This window comes from Oncorhynchus gorbuscha, unplaced genomic scaffold, assembly GCF_021184085.1.
Source record: "Oncorhynchus gorbuscha isolate QuinsamMale2020 ecotype Even-year unplaced genomic scaffold, OgorEven_v1.0 Un_scaffold_1529, whole genome shotgun sequence".
NCBI classification, from domain to species: domain Eukaryota; kingdom Metazoa; phylum Chordata; class Actinopteri; order Salmoniformes; family Salmonidae; genus Oncorhynchus; species Oncorhynchus gorbuscha.
This window is the reverse complement of record NW_025746280.1, coordinates 56,777-72,500: the sequence shown is the minus strand read 5'-3', so window position 1 is coordinate 72,500 and position 15,724 is coordinate 56,777. Positions and strand designations below refer to the sequence as shown.

At 49.3% G+C, this 15,724-nt stretch overlaps 1 long non-coding RNA gene and 1 pseudogene across 1 annotated transcript in view; both read left to right on the top strand.

The window, feature by feature from the left end:
• The window catches only part of LOC124023182, a 1,168-nt gene extending 544 nt beyond the window's left edge, over positions 1–624 (top strand). The window contains exon 3 of the long non-coding RNA XR_006836667.1: positions 112–624. This is a non-coding gene — a long non-coding RNA (uncharacterized LOC124023182). The remainder of the gene's footprint in view (positions 1–111) is intronic.
• Positions 1–12,378, top strand: part of LOC124023181 — a 72,425-nt pseudogene extending 60,047 nt beyond the window's left edge.
• The last annotated feature ends 3,346 nt before the right edge of the window (positions 12,379–15,724 follow it).

The window sequence follows — 15,724 nt, the reverse complement described above, 5'->3', positions numbered from 1 at the left end:
ACCAGGTTTCATGTTGTAGTTGTTAGGTGTAGAGCTGACAGGCTGGGGGTCTAACCAGGTTTCATGTTGTAGTTGTTAGGTGTAGAGCTGACAGGCTGGGGGTCTAACCAGGTTTCATGTTGTAGTTGTTGGGTACAGAGCTGACCGGCTGGGGGTCTAACCAGAGCTGACAGGCTGGGGGTCTAACCAGGTTTCATGTTGTAGTTGTTGGGTACAGAGCTGACAGGCTGGGGGTCTAACCAGGTTTCATGTTGTTGGGTGTAGAGCTGACAGGCTGGGGGTCTAACCAGGTTTCATGTTGTTGGGTGTAGAGCTGACAGGCTGGGGGTCTAACCAGGTTTCATGTTGTTGGGTGTAGAGCTGACAGGCTGGGGGTCTAACCAGGTTTCATGTTGTAGTTGTTGGGTACAGAGCTGACCGGCTGGGGGTCTAACCAGAGCTGACAGGCTGGGGGTCTAACCAGGTTTCATGTTGTAGTTGTTGGGTGTAGAGCTGACAGGCTGGGGGTCTAACCAGGTTTCATGTTGTTGGGTGTAGAGCTGACAGGCTGGGGGTCTAACCAGGTTTCATGTTGTAGTTGTTAGGTGTAGAGCTGACAGGCTGGGGGTCTAACCAGGTTTCATGTTGTAGTTGTTAGGTGTAGAGCTGCTCAACGTTCTCCACAGACTACTCCTGACCAGAGATCCTCCAGCCGTTCAGCTCCAAGTTACGGCTGTGGTGCAGGAGACGATCCGGGCTGCACAGGACCACCTGACACAGCAGAGAGACACACAGGGTCAGTTCTGACACGGCCATGCTGGTCCCAGATACCTTTCTGCAGTACTACAGTCATCATTAACCATGTGGTGATACCAACCAGTACTATAGTCATCATTAACCATGTGGTGATACCAACCAGTACTATAGTCATCATTAACCATGTGGTGATACCAACCAGTACTATAGTCATCATTAACCATGTGGTGATACCAACCAGTACTATAGTCATCATTAACCATGTGGTAATACTGACCAGTACTATAGTCATCATTAACCATGTGGTAATACTGACCAGTACTATAGTCATCATTAACCATGTGGTGATACCAACCAGTACTATAGTCATCAGTAACCATGTGGTGATACTAACCAGTACTATAGTCATCATTAACCATGTGGTGATACCAACCAGTACTATAGTCATCAGTAACCATGTGGTGATACCAACCAGTACTATAGTCATCATTAACCATGTGGTGATACTGACCAGTACTATAGTCATCAGTAACCATGTGGTGATACCAACCAGTACTATAGTCATCAGTAACCATGTGGTGATACCAACCAGTACTATAGTCATCAGTAACCATGTGGTACCAACCAGTACTATAGTCATCAGTAACCATGTGGTAATACCAACCAGTACTATAGTCATCATTAACCATGTGGTGATACCAACCAGTACTATAGTCATCATTAACCATGTGGTGATACTGACCAGTACTATAGTCATCATTAACCATGTGGTGATACCAACCAGTACTATAGTCATCATTAACCATGTGGTGATACCAACCAGTACTATAGTCATCATTAACCATGTGGTGATACCAACCAGTACTACAGTCATCATTAACCATGTGGTGATACCAACCAGTACTATAGTCATCATTAACCATGTGGTAATACTGACCAGTACTATAGTCATCATTAACCATGTGGTGATACTGACCAGTACTATAGTCATCATTAACCATGTGGTGATACCAACCAGTACTATAGTCATCAGTAACCATGTGGTAATACTGACCAGTACTATAGTCATCATTAACCATGTGGTGATACCAACCAGTACTATAGTCATCATTAACCATGTGGTGATACTGACCAGTACTATAGTCATCATTAACCATGTGGTGATACCAACCAGTACTATAGTCATCAGTAACCATGTGGTAATACTGACCAGTACTATAGTCATCATTAACCATGTGGTGATACTGACCAGTACTATAGTCATCATTAACCATGTGGTGATACCAACCAGTACTATAGTCATCATTAACCATGTGGTAATACTGACCAGTACTATAGTCATCATTAACCATGTGGTAATACTGACCAGTACTATAGTCATCATTAACCATGTGGTGATACCAACCAGTACTATAGTCATCATTAACCATGTGGTAATACTGACCAGTACTATAGTCATCATTAACCATGTGGTGATACCAACCAGTACTATAGTCATCATTAACCATGTGGTAATACTGACCAGTACTATAGTCATCATTAACCATGTGGTAATACCAACCAGTACTATAGTCATCATTAACCATGTGGTGATACCAACCAGTACTATAGTCATCATTAACCATGTGGTAATACTGACCAGTACTATAGTCATCATTAACCATGTGGTGATACCAACCAGTACTATAGTCATCATTAACCATGTGGTGATACCAACCAGTACTATAGTCATCATTAACCATGTGGTAATACTGACCAGTACTATAGTCATCATTAACCATGTGGTGATACCAACCAGTACTATAGTCATCATTAACCATGTGGTGATACCAACCAGTACTATAGTCATCATTAACCATGTGGTGATACTGACCAGTACTATAGTCATCATTAACCATGTGGTGATACCAACCAGTACTATAGGCATCATTAACCATGTGGTAATACTGACCAGTACTATAGTCATCATTAACCATGTGGTGATACCAACCAGTACTATAGTCATCATTAACCATGTGGTAATACCGACCAGTACTATAGTCATCATTAACCATGTGGTGATACCAACCAGTACTATAGTCATCATTAACCATGTGGTGATACCAACCAGTACTATAGTCATCATTAACCATGTGGTAATACTGACCAGTACTATAGTCATCATTAACCATGTGGTGATACCAACCAGTACTATAGTCATCATTAACCATGTGGTAATACCAACCAGTACTATAGTCATCATTAACCATGTGGTACCAACCAGTACTACAGTCATCATTAACCAGGTGTCAAGTCCGGTCTCAGAATGTTGTCACCTCATGTTGATCTGCTCTACGTATCTCCCTCCAGGTAAGGAGGGTGGAGGGGAGCAGGACGGTCGGTCTCTCCGGGGAGAGGGAGGTGAGACTGGGGAGCTGCTCCCGGGAAGTCCCTAGTCTTCGCTGCCATGGAGCTTATGGTGTTCATCCTGGTTCGTCACTTACCCCAACTCAACACCAGGTAATATACGAATGTAGTATTTTAACAGGTATTATATGAATGTAGTATTTTAACAGGTATTATATGAATGTAGTATTTTAACAGGTAATATACGAATGTAGTATTTTAACAGGTATTATATGAATGTAGTATTTTAACAGGTATTATATGAATGTAGTATTTTAACAGGTATTATATGAATGTAGTATTTTAACAGGTAATATACGAATGTAGTATTTTAACAGGTATTATATGAATGTAGTATTTTAACAGGTATTATATGAATGTAGTATTTTAACAGGTAATATACGAATGTAGTATTTTAACAGGTATTATATGAATGTAGTATTTTAACAGGTAATATACGAATGTAGTATTTTAACAGGTAATATACGAATGTAGTATTTTAACAGGTAATATACGAATGTAGTATTTTAACAGGTAATATACGAATGTAGTATTTTAACAGGTAATATACGAATGTAGTATTTTAACAGGTAATATACGAATGTAGTATTTTTACAGGTAATATATGAATGTAGTATTTTTACAGGTATTATATGAACGTAGTATTTTAACAGGTAATATATGAATGTAGTATTTTAACAGGTAATATACGAATGTAGTATTTTAACAGGTAATATATGAATGTAGTATTTTAAATATATGTTTTTTTTATCAGGGTCGTTCTGCTGTATCAGGGTCGTTCTGTTGTAATACCCTGGTTATCCTGCTTGGAAGATTCTTGATTTCCTGCCTTTTTTTACCTGAAGTTTGCAACCCGAATAGTACAGCGTCTTTGGGTCATTGAAAAGCCCAAACTCATGTATTTTCATTCCCAGGGTGAACGAGTCCCCCAGCCACCTGCCCCTCCGACCCCAGCCTCGTCTGCCTGAGGAGAGCACCCGGCTGGTGGCTCACACCGTCTCTATACTGGCTGAACTGCCGTCACTATGCTCCCCCGCAGGTAACACACAGACAAAAACACCTGACCACACAGACTCAGAATGTCCCCTGTAATTCATTGCCTTGTTGTGGTGTGTTATACTGCTAATAGCAGAGTTCTACTGTTCATCTCTCCGCCTTCGATTCAGTCTGGCTCAATGGCCTCTCAGCCGTTGGACCTGTCCCACCCTGGGTCTGTGGTTGTTATGTCTGAGACTGAAGCTTTCTGAGGATCAGATTAGTCTGGAAATCAACTGAGTCACACTGGGTGTGAAACAATAGAGAAACAGAGAAGATTCAGTTAGGATTTCAGGGCTACTGAGAGATTAGGGACAGGGATTTCAGGGCTACTGAGAGATTAGGGACAGGGATTTCAGGGCTACTGAGAGATTAGGGACAGGGATTTCAGGGCTACTGAGAGATTAGGGACAGGGATTACAGGGCTACTGAGAGATTAGGGACAGGGATTACAGGGCTACTGAGAGATTAGGGACAGGGATTACAGGGCTACTGAGATTAGGGACAGGGATTACAGGGCTACTGAGAGATTAGGGACAGGGATTACAGGGCTACTGAGAGATTAGGGACAGGGATTTCAGGGCTACTGAGAGATTAGGGACAGGGATTACAGGGCTACTGAGAGATTAGGGACAGGGATTTCAGGGCTACTGAGAGATTAGGGACAGGGATTACAGGGCTACTGAGAGATTAGGGACAGGGATTACAGGGCTACTGAGAGATTAGGGACAGGGATTACAGGGCTACTGAGAGATTAGGGACAGGGATTTCAGGGCTACTGACAGATTATGGACAGGGATTTCAGGGCTACTGACAGATTAGGGACAGGGATTTCAGGGCTACTGAGAGATTAGGGACAGGGATTACAGGGCTACAGGATTAGGGACAGGGATTACAGGGCTACTGACAGATTATGGACAGCGATTACAGGGCTACTGACAGATTATGGACAGGGATTACAGGGCTACTGACAGATTATGGACAGGGATTTCAGGGCCACTGACAGATTAGGGACAGGGATTAGGGACAGGGATTTCAGGGCCACTGACAGATTAGGGACAGGGATTAGGGACAGGGATTTCAGGGCCACTGACAGATTAGGGACAGGGATTAGGGACAGGGATTACAGGGCTACTGACAGATTAGGGACAGGGATTTCAGGGCTACTGACAGACTAGGGGCAGGGATTACAGGGCTACTGACAGATTAGGGACAGGGATTTCAGGGCTACTGACAGATTAGGGGCAGGGATTACAGGGCTACTGACAGATTAGGGGCAGGGATTACAGGGCTACTGACAGACTAGGGACAAGGATTACATTATGTTTATAGAAAGGGTCTGTTTGCCTTGTTGACATATAGAAGGTGCATTCTGCAATGGTTTCTGCCGTCCAATCGTCATTTCAATTGGTGTGGGATGGAGTGAAGGATTACATTTTCAACGACGGCAGACCTTGTCAGCTCGGAGGTTTGAACCTTCCGGTTACTAGTCCAACGCTCTAACCACTAGGCTACACTGTCGCCCCTAAAGGATACAAGTCTGTCTCTCTCTCATTCCTCATTACTGAAAGATACAAGTCTGTCTCTCTCTCATTCCTCATTACTGAAAGATACAAGTCTCTGTCTCTCTCATTCCTCATTACTGAAAGATACAAGTCTCTGTCTCTCTGTCATTCCTCATTACTGAAAGATACAAGTCTGTCTCTCTGTCATTCCTCATTACTGAAAGATACAAGTCTCTGTCTCTCTGTCATTCTTCATTACTGAAAGATACAAGTCTGTCTCTCTCTCTGTCATTCCTCATTACTAAAGGATACAGGTATCATTCCTCATTACTGAAAGATACAAGTCTGTCTCTCTCTCTGTCATTCCTCATTACTAAAGGATACAGGTATCATTCCTCATTACTGAAAGATACAAGTCTGTCTCTCTCTCTGTCATTCCTCATGTCTGTCATCGCCCCCCCCCCCCACCCACAGGCAGCATGACCATTCTCCCGACTGTACTCTTCCTGATAACCGGGGTCCTGAAGGAGACGGCTGTGAAGACACCTGATAACTCCATCCCCCTGCCAGTCTCAGGTACACACACACACACACACACACACACACACACACACACACACACACACACACACACACAAAACATTTATAAAGACCCCTGATAACTCCATCCCCCTGCCTGTCTCAGCTGCTCTACAGGGTATAAAGACCATCATCACCTCTCCTCTGGCCCGGGCTGAGAAGACTCCCACTCAGTGGACAGGACTGATTAGGAGTAGTCTGGCTTCTGTTCTAGAATATTCTCAACCAGGTAACATACACACTGTTCTAGAATATTCTCCACCAGGTAACATACACACTGTTCTAGAATATTCTCAACCAGGTAACACACACATGGTTCTAGAATATTCTCAACCAGGTAATCTACACACTGTTCTAGAATATTCTCAACCAGGTAACATACACACTGTTCTAGAATATTCTCCACCAGGTAACATACACACGGTTCTAGAATGTTCTCCACCAGGTAACATACACACGGTTCTAGAATATTCTCCACCAGGTAACATACACACGGTTCTAGAATGTTCTCCACCAGGTAACATACACACTGTTCTAGAATTTTCTCCACCAGGTAACATACACACGGTTCTATAATTTTCTCCACCAGGTAACATACACACGGTTCTAGAATATTCTCCACCAGGTAACATACACACGGTTCTAGAATGTTCTCCACCAGGTAACATACACACTGTTCTAGAATATTCTCCACCAGGTAACACACACACTGTTCTAGAATATTCTCCACCAGGTAACATACACACTGTTCTAGAATATTCTCCACCAGGTAACATACACACGGTTCTAGAAGGATTCCTGGTAGCCAGGTGTTTCCCATCTTCCCATTGTGTCAGGATGCTGTGTCGGTGGCTGTCCAGCCGTGGCCTGCTGATAATGTTGTAATGGACCTTTTAATGTGTTCCTCAGATGAGTCTCGTCCCAACATGGATGAGGTCAGTATGCTGACAGCCATGACCCTCTTCCTGCTGTCTGCCAGTTCAGAGGTCATAGGAGTCATTGTGCTGCAGCAGGGTTGTATGGAACGCTATAGGAACGCACTCCTCTCCTCTGACCCCTGGGTACGCACACACACACACACACACACACACACTGCCTCATCTCCTCTGACCCCTGGGTACGCACACACACACACACACACTGCCTCGTCTCCTCTGACCCCTGGGTACTCACACACACACTGCCTCATCTCCTCTGACCCCTGGGTACGCACACACACACACACACCACCTCGTCTCCTCTGACCCCTGGGTACTCACACACACACACACCACCTCGTCTCCTCTGACCCCTGGGTACACACACACACCACCTCGTCTCCTCTGACCCCTGGGTACTCACGCACACACACACACACACACACACACACACACACACACACACACACCACCTCGTCTCCTCTGACCCCTGGGTACTCACACACACACACCACCTCGTCTCCTCTGACCCCTGGGTACTCACACACACACACACACACACCACCTCGTCTCCTCTGACCTCTGGGTACTCACACACACACACACACACACACACACACACACACACACACACACACACACACACACACCACCTCGTCTCCTCTGACCCCTGGGTACTCACGCACACACACACACACACACACACCACCTCGTCTCCTCTGACCCCTGGGTACTCACACACACACACACACACCACCTCGTCTCCTCTGACCCATGGGTACTCACACACACACACACACCACCTCGTCTCCTCTGACCCCTGGGTACACACACACACACACACACCACCTCGTCTCCTCTGACCCCTGGGTACACACACACACACACACACCACCTCGTCTCCTCTGACCCCTGGGTACACACACACACACACCACCTCGTCTCCTCTGACCCCTGGGTACTCACACACACACACCACCTCGTCTCCTCTGACCCCTGGGCACACACACACACACCACCTCGTCTCCTCTGACCCCTGGGTACACACACACACACACACACACACACACACACACACACACACACACACACACACACACACACACACACACACACACACACACACACACACACCTCTGACCCACACACCACCTGGTCTCCTCTGACCCCTGGGTACACACACACACACACACACACACACCACCTCGTCTCCTCTGACCCCTGGGTACTCACACACACACACACACCACCTCGTCTCCTCTGACCCATGGGTACTCACACACACACACACACACCACCTCGTCTCCTCTGACCCCTGGGTACACACACACACACACACACACACCACCTCGTCTCCTCTGACCCCTGGGTACACACACACACACACACACCACCTCGTCTCCTCTGACCCCTGGGTACACACACACACACACCACCTCGTCTCCTCTGACCCCTGGGCACACACACACACACACACCACCTCGTCTCCTCTGACCCCTGGGCACACACACACACACACCACCTCGTCTCCTCTGACCCCTGGGTACACACACACACACACACACACACACACACACACACACACACACACACACACACACACACACACACACACACACACACACACACACACACACACACACACACTGCTTCACTAAAGTGTTGAACCCCTCTGACCCATTTAATGTCTATTGTCTCTTTTCTTTATCCCCTCTCTAAGACCCCCAACCCCCCCCAGTCTCCATTTGTCCCTGAATGTCAGTAATCTGTTTCTCCCTCTCAGGTCCAGGCGCGGTGTTACCAGCTCCTCCTGTCCGTGTTCCAGCACCCCAGCCGTGCGTTATCCACCCCCTACATCCACGCCCTGGCACCGCTTATGGTGGAGAAACTGAAGGGGGTGGAGAGGAGTCGCCCAGGCACGGTCACAGAGCTGCAGGCCGTACAGGAGGGCATCAGGGTTCTGGAGAACCTAGTGGGCATGGCAGAGGAACAGAACCGTATGTACCGTTGGTAGCAATGCTGTACACACAGGGTTAAAACGGTCACGGACCTGCAGGGCCGTACAGGAGGGCATCAGGGTTCTGGAGAACCTAGTGGGCATGGCAGAGGAACCGTACCACCATGGCCTGAATGTAGGGCACAAGACATTCATTGATCTGTAAAAGCCTTTCTGTAACTAAACGCCTCTTTGTGTGGAGTAGAGGGGAGTGTTAGTCTGGACTTAAGGTCTGTGGTTTTAGACTCGGTGTGTGTAGTAGAGGGGAGTGGTAGTCTGGACTTAAGGTCTGGGGTTTTAGACTCGGTGTGTGTAGTAGAGGGGAGTGGTAGTCTGGACTTAAGGTCTGTGGTTTTAGACTCGGTGTGTGTAGTGTTAGTCTGGACTTATGGTCTGGGGTTTTAGACTCGGTGTGTGGTGGTAGTCTGGACTTAAGGTCTGGGGTTTTAGACTCGGTGTGTGGAGTAGAGGGGAGTGGTAGTCTGGACTTAAGGTCTGGGGTTTTAGACTCGGTGTGTGTAGTCTGGAGGTCTGTGGTTTCTGGGGTAGTCTGGAGTGGTTTTAGTCTCGTCTGGACTTATCTGGTCTGGGGTTTTAGACTTAAGGTCTGGGGTTTTAGACTCGGTGTGTGTAGTAGAGGGGAGTGGTAGTCTGGACTTATGGTCTGGGGTTTTAGTCTCGGTGTGTGTAGTAGAGGGGAGTGGTAGTCTGGACTTAAGGTCTGGGGTTTTAGACTCGGTGTGTGTAGTAGAGGGGAGTGGTAGTCTGGACTTAAGGTCTGGGGTTTTAGACTCGGTGTGTGTAGTAGAGGGGAGTGGTAGTCTGGACTTAAGGTCTGGGGTTTTAGACTCGGTGTGTGTAGTAGAGGGAGTGGTAGTCTGGACTTAAGGTCTGGGGTTTTAGACTCTGTGTGTGTAGTAGAGGGGAGTGGTAGTCTGGACTTAAGGTCTGGGGTTTTAGACTCGGTGTGTGTAGTAGAGGGAGTGGTAGTCTGGACTTAAGGTCTGGGGTTTTAGACTCGGTGTGTGTAGTAGAGGGGAGTGGTAGTCTGGACTTAAGGTCTGGGGTTTTAGACTCGGTGTGTGTAGTAGAGGGGAGTGGTAGTCTGGACTTAAGGTCTGGGGTTTTAGACTCGGTGTGTGTAGTAGAGGGGAGGGTAGTCTGGAGGTCTGGTTTTAGTCTGGACTTAAGGTCTGGGGTTTTAGACTCGGTGTGTGTAGTAGAGGGGAGTGGTAGTCTGGACTTAAGGTCTGGGGTTTTAGACTCGGTGTGTGTAGAGGGGAGTGGTAGTCTGGACTTAAGGTCTGGGGTTTTAGACTCGGTGTGTGGGGTTTTAGACTCGGTGTGTAGTAGAGGGGAGTGGTAGTCTGGACTTAAGGTCTGGGGTTTTAGACTCGGTGTGTCTCTGGGGTTTTAGACTCGGTGTGTGTAGTAGAGGGGAGTCTGGAGGGGAGTGGTAGTCTGGACTTAAGGTCTGGGGTTTTAGACTCGGTGTGTGGAGTAGAGCAGCTGAACTGTGAGAGTTCAGGTGTTCTCATGCTTCCAATATGTATTAGTTGATTCTCCTCTGTACTGTAGGTCAGACTAATCTTTATGAATCACAGTATTTGATGTCCTCTCACTCTGAGATATTGATCCATTTTCTTCATAGAGCAAATGTTAACTAACAAGATGCATCAATGTTTGTCTCTCCCTTTCTCTTCCCTTCCGTCTCTCCCTCTGTCTCTTGCATCTCTCCCTCTCCCCGTCCCTCTCCCTTTCCCCCGTCCTCCCTCTCCCCGTTTCCCTCTCCCTCTCCCCGTTTCCCTCCTCCCTCTCCCCGTTTCCCTCCCCGTTTCCCTACTCCCTCTCCCGTTTCCCTCTCCCCGTTCCCTCCTCCCTCTCCCCGTTTCCCTCTCCCCGTTTCCCTCCTCCCTCTCCCCGTTTCCCCTCCCTCCCCCGTTTCCCCCCCCTCTCCCGTTTCCCTCCTCCCTCTCCCCCATTTCCCTCCCTCCCCTCCCTCCCTCTCCCCGTTTCCCTGCTCCCTCTCCCGTTTCCCTACTCCCTCTCCCCGTTTCCCTCTCCCCGTTCCCTCCCCTCTCCCCCGTTTCCCTCCTCCGTTTCCCTCCCTCCCTCTCCCCGTTTCCCTCCTCCCTCTCCCCCCTTTCCCCCCTCTCCCGTTTCCTCCCTCCCTCCCTCTCCCCCTCTCCCGTTTCCTCCCTCCCTCCCTCTCCCGTTTCCCTCCCTCCCCGTTTCCCTCCTCCCTCTCCCGTTCCCTCCTCCCCTCCCCGTTTCCCCTCCCTCTCCCGTTTCCCCTCCCTCCCCCATTTCCCTCTCCCGTTCCCTCCTCCCTCTCCCCGTTTCCCTGCTCCCTCTCCCGTTTCCTCCCCTCTCCCCGTTTCCCTCTCCCCGTTTCCCTCCCCTCTCCCCCGTTTCCCTCCTCCGTTTCCCTCCTCCCTCTCCCCGTTTCCCTCCTCCCTCTCCCCGTTTCCCTCCCTCCCTCCCCCTCTCCCCCTCCGTTCCTCCCCTCCTCCCTCTCCCGTTTCCCCCCTCTCCCGTTTCCTCCCTCTCCCGTTCCCCCTCTCCCCATTTCCCCCTCTCCCGTTTCCCCCTCTCCCGTTTCCCCCTCTCCCGTTTCCCTCTCTCACTACGTCTCCACCCGGTTCCCTCTCTTCAACAGGGGTACAGTTGCTAGCTCTGCTCGTGCCCACCCTGGTCTCCTATCTCCTGGATGACAAGGCCTTCTCCTCTGCTCCTCCTGCCTCCAAGGGCCTACATGAGTTTGCTCTCCAGAACCTGATGCGGATCGGGCCCCTCTACCCAGCTGCCTTCAAGACAGTGATTGGAGCTGCACCTGAGCTCAAGACCCGCCTTGAGTCGGCCGTCAGAGCCAATCAGGCGAGCAGCAAAGCCAAAGCAGCAGCCCTATTGGCCCAGCCAACTGTGCAGGCCGCGCCCACCATCAAACTCAAAACAAGTTTCTTCTAAATATCCCTGAAATGCAGAATACTTTATCATCCTGGTGTAATGTCGTCTGATCCGGCTCTAAGATGTTCTTTATTTAACTTGGTTCTCGGTGGATGAGATTTTTCTACTTAGTTTTCTTGAAGTCGGCAGGGAGCGGCTGGTAGCCTAGTGGTTAGAGGGGGGAGGCAGGTAGGTTAGTGGTTAGAAGGGGAGGCAGGTAGCCTAGTGGTTAGAGGGGGGAGGCTGGTAGGTTAGTGGTTAGAGGGGGAGGCAGGTAGCCTAGTGGTTAGAGGGGGAGGCAGGTAGGTTAGTGGTTAGAGGGGGAGGCAGGTAGGTTAGTGGTTAGAAGGGGAGGCAGGTAGCCTAGTGGTTAGAGGGGGAGGCAGGTAGGTTAGTGGTTAGAGGGGGAGGCAGGTAGCCTAGTGGTTAGAGGGGGAGGTAGGTAGCCTAGTGGTTAGATGGGGGAGGCAGGTAGGTTAGTGGTTAGAGGGGAGCGGCTGGTAGCCTAGTGGTTAGGGGGGGAGGCAGGTAGCCTAGTGGTTAGAGGGGGAGGCAGGTAGCCTAGTGGTTAGAGGGGGAGGCAGGGTTAGAGGGGGAGGCAGCCTAGTGGTTAGAGGGGGGAGGCAGGTAGCCTAGTGGTTAGAGGGGGAGGTAGGTAGCCTAGTGGTTAGAGGGGGAGGTAGGTAGCCTAGTGGTTAGAGGGGAGGTAGGTAGCCTAGTGGTTAGAGGGGGAGGCAGGTAGCCTAGTGGTTAGAGAGGGGAGGCAGGTAGCCTAGTGGTTAGAGGGGGGAGGCAGGTAGCCTAGTGGTTAGAGGGGGAGGCAGGTAGCCTAGTGGTTAGAGGGGGAGGCAGGTAGCCTAGTGGTTAGAGGGGAGGCAGGTAGCCTAGTGGTTAGAGGGGGAGGTAGGTAGCCTAGTGGTTAGAGGGGGAGGTAGGTAGCCTAGTGGTTAGAGGGGGAGGCAGGTAGCCTAGTGGTTAGAGGGGAGGCAGGTAGCCTAGTGGTTAGAGGGGGGAGGCAGGTAGCCTAGTGGTTAGAGGGGGAGGCAGGTAGGTTAGTGGTTAGAGGGGGAGGCAGGTAGCCTAGTGGTTAGAGGGGGAGGCAGGTAGCCTAGTGGTTAGAGTGTAGGGGAGGCAGGTAGCCTAGTGGTTAGAGTGTAGGGAGGCAGGTAGCCTAGTGGTTAGGGCGGGGAGGCAGGTAGGTTAGTGGTTAGAGTGTAGGGGAGGCAGGTAGGTTAGTGGTTAGAGGGGGGAGGCAGGTAGGTTAGTGGTTAAAGGGGGAGGCAGGTAGGTTAGTGGTTAGAGGGGGAGGCAGGTAGGTTAGTGGTTAGAGTGTAGGGAGGCAGGTAGCCTAGTGGTTAGAGTGTAGGGGAGGCAGGTAGCCTAGTGGTTAGAGTGTAGGGGAGGCAGGTAGCCTAGTGGTTAGAGTTGGGAGGCAGGTAGGTTAGTGGTTAGAGTGTAGGGGAGGCAGGTAGCCTAGTGGTTAGAGGGGAGGCAGGTAGCCTAGTGGTTAGAGGGGGAGGCAGGTAGCCTAGTGGTTAGAGGGGGAGGCAGGTAGCCTAGTGGTTAGAGGGGGAGGTAGGTAGCCTAGTGGTTAGAGGGGGAGGTAGGTAGCCTAGTGGTTAGAGGGGGAGGTAGGTAGCCTAGTGGTTAGAGGGGGAGGTAGGTAGCCTAGTGGTTAGAGGGGGAGGCAGGTAGCCTAGTGGTTAGAGGGGAGGCAGGTAGGTTAGTGGTTAGAGGGGGAGGCAGGTAGCCTAGTGGTTAGAGTGTAGGGAGGCAGGTAGCCTAGTGGTTAGAGGGGGAGGCAGGTAGCCTAGTGGTTAGAGTGTAGGGGAGGCAGGTAGCCTAGTGGTTAGAGGGGGAGGCAGGTAGGTTAGTGGTTAGAGTGTAGGGGAGGCAGGTAGGTTAGAGGGGGAGGCAGGTAGGTTAGTGGTTAAAGGGGGAGGCAGGTAGGTTAGTGGTTAAGGGGGGAGGCAGGTAGGTTAGTGGTTAGAGGGGGAGGCAGGTAGGTTAGTGGTTAGAGTGTAGGGGAGGCAGGTAGCCTAGTGGTTAGAGTGTAGGGGAGGCAGGTAGCCTAGTGGTTAGAGTGTAGGGAGGCAGGTAGCCTAGTGGTTAGAGTGTAGGGAGGCAGGTAGCCTAGTGGTTAGAGTGTAGGGAGGCAGGTAGCCTAGTGGTTAGAGTTGGGAGGCAGGTAGGTTAGTGGTTAGAGGGGGGCAGGCAGGTAGCCTAGTGGTTAGAGGGGGAGGCAGGTAGGTTAGTGGTTAGAGGGGGAGGCAGGTAGGTTAGTGGTTAGAGGGGGAGGCAGGTAGGTTAGTGGTTAGAGGGGAGGCAGGTAGGTTAGTGGTTAGAGGGGGGAGGCAGGTAGCCTAGTGGTTAGAGCGTTGGACAAGTAACCGAAAGGTTGCAAGTTCAAACCCCCGAGCTGACAAGGTACAAATATGTTGTTCTGCCCCTGAACAGGCAGTTAACCCACTGTTCCTAGACCAGTTAACCCACTGTTCCTAGACCAGTTAACCCACTGTTCCTAGACCAGTTAACCCACTGTTCCTAGACCAGTTAACCCACTGTTCCTAGACCAGTTAACCCACTGTTCATAGGCCAGTTAACCACTGTTCCTAGGCCAGTTAACCCACTGTTCCCCGGTAGGCCGTCACTGAAAATAAGAATTTGTTCTTCACTGACTTACCAAGTTAAATAAACGTAAAATAAATATAATAATAATAAAGTATGTAAATATCATTAAAGGGTGTTTTAATATCCACTTCCACAACCAACCCCTGTAGAGAGAGAGTACTGCTTTTGATGTTATTTGAATGTATTGTTACAATTTTAGAGATGGATCTCATTTTTACATCTTAAATGGCATGCTATTCCCTATGTAGTGCACTCCTTTTGACCAGAGTAGTGCACTCCTTTTGACCAGAGTAGTGCACTCCCTTTTGACCAGAGTAGTGCACTCCCTTTTGACCAGAGTAGTGCACTCCCTTTTGACCAGAGTAGTGCACTCCCTTTTGACCAGAGTAGTGCACTCCCTTTTGACCAGAGTAGTGCACTCCCTTTTGACCAGAGTAGTGCACTCCCTTTTGACCAGAGTAGTGCACTCCCTTTTGACCAGAGTAGTGCACTCCCTCTTGACCAGAGTAGTGCACTCCCTTTTGACCAGAGTAGTGCACTCCCTTTTGACCAGAGTAGTGCACTCCCTTTTGACCAGAGTAGTGCACTCCCTTTTGACCAGAGTAGTGCACTCCCTTTTGACCAGAGTAGTGCACTCCCTTTTGACCAGAGTAGTGCACTATTTAGGGAATATAGGATGCCATTTGGGACTCTTTCCATTGAATATGTAAAGGGACCTACTTCAAAATAATTTAACTGAGTATAGTTTGTTCTGTATTTGCTTCCTTATTGGTCTGACGTCATCATTCTGCGCGGACTCTTGTACTCCGTGAGTCTTGGTTACAGCGTTTGTTAAGGCTGATGTGTCAACATGGCTGTGTCCACTGTAAGACGGGATTCAATCATGCGTATGTTTGTAATGGAATGTGTTTGTTGCATGTGGAAACTTGAGCAGAAAATGGGTCTACCTGTAAGTAAAATGGGTCTACCTGTAA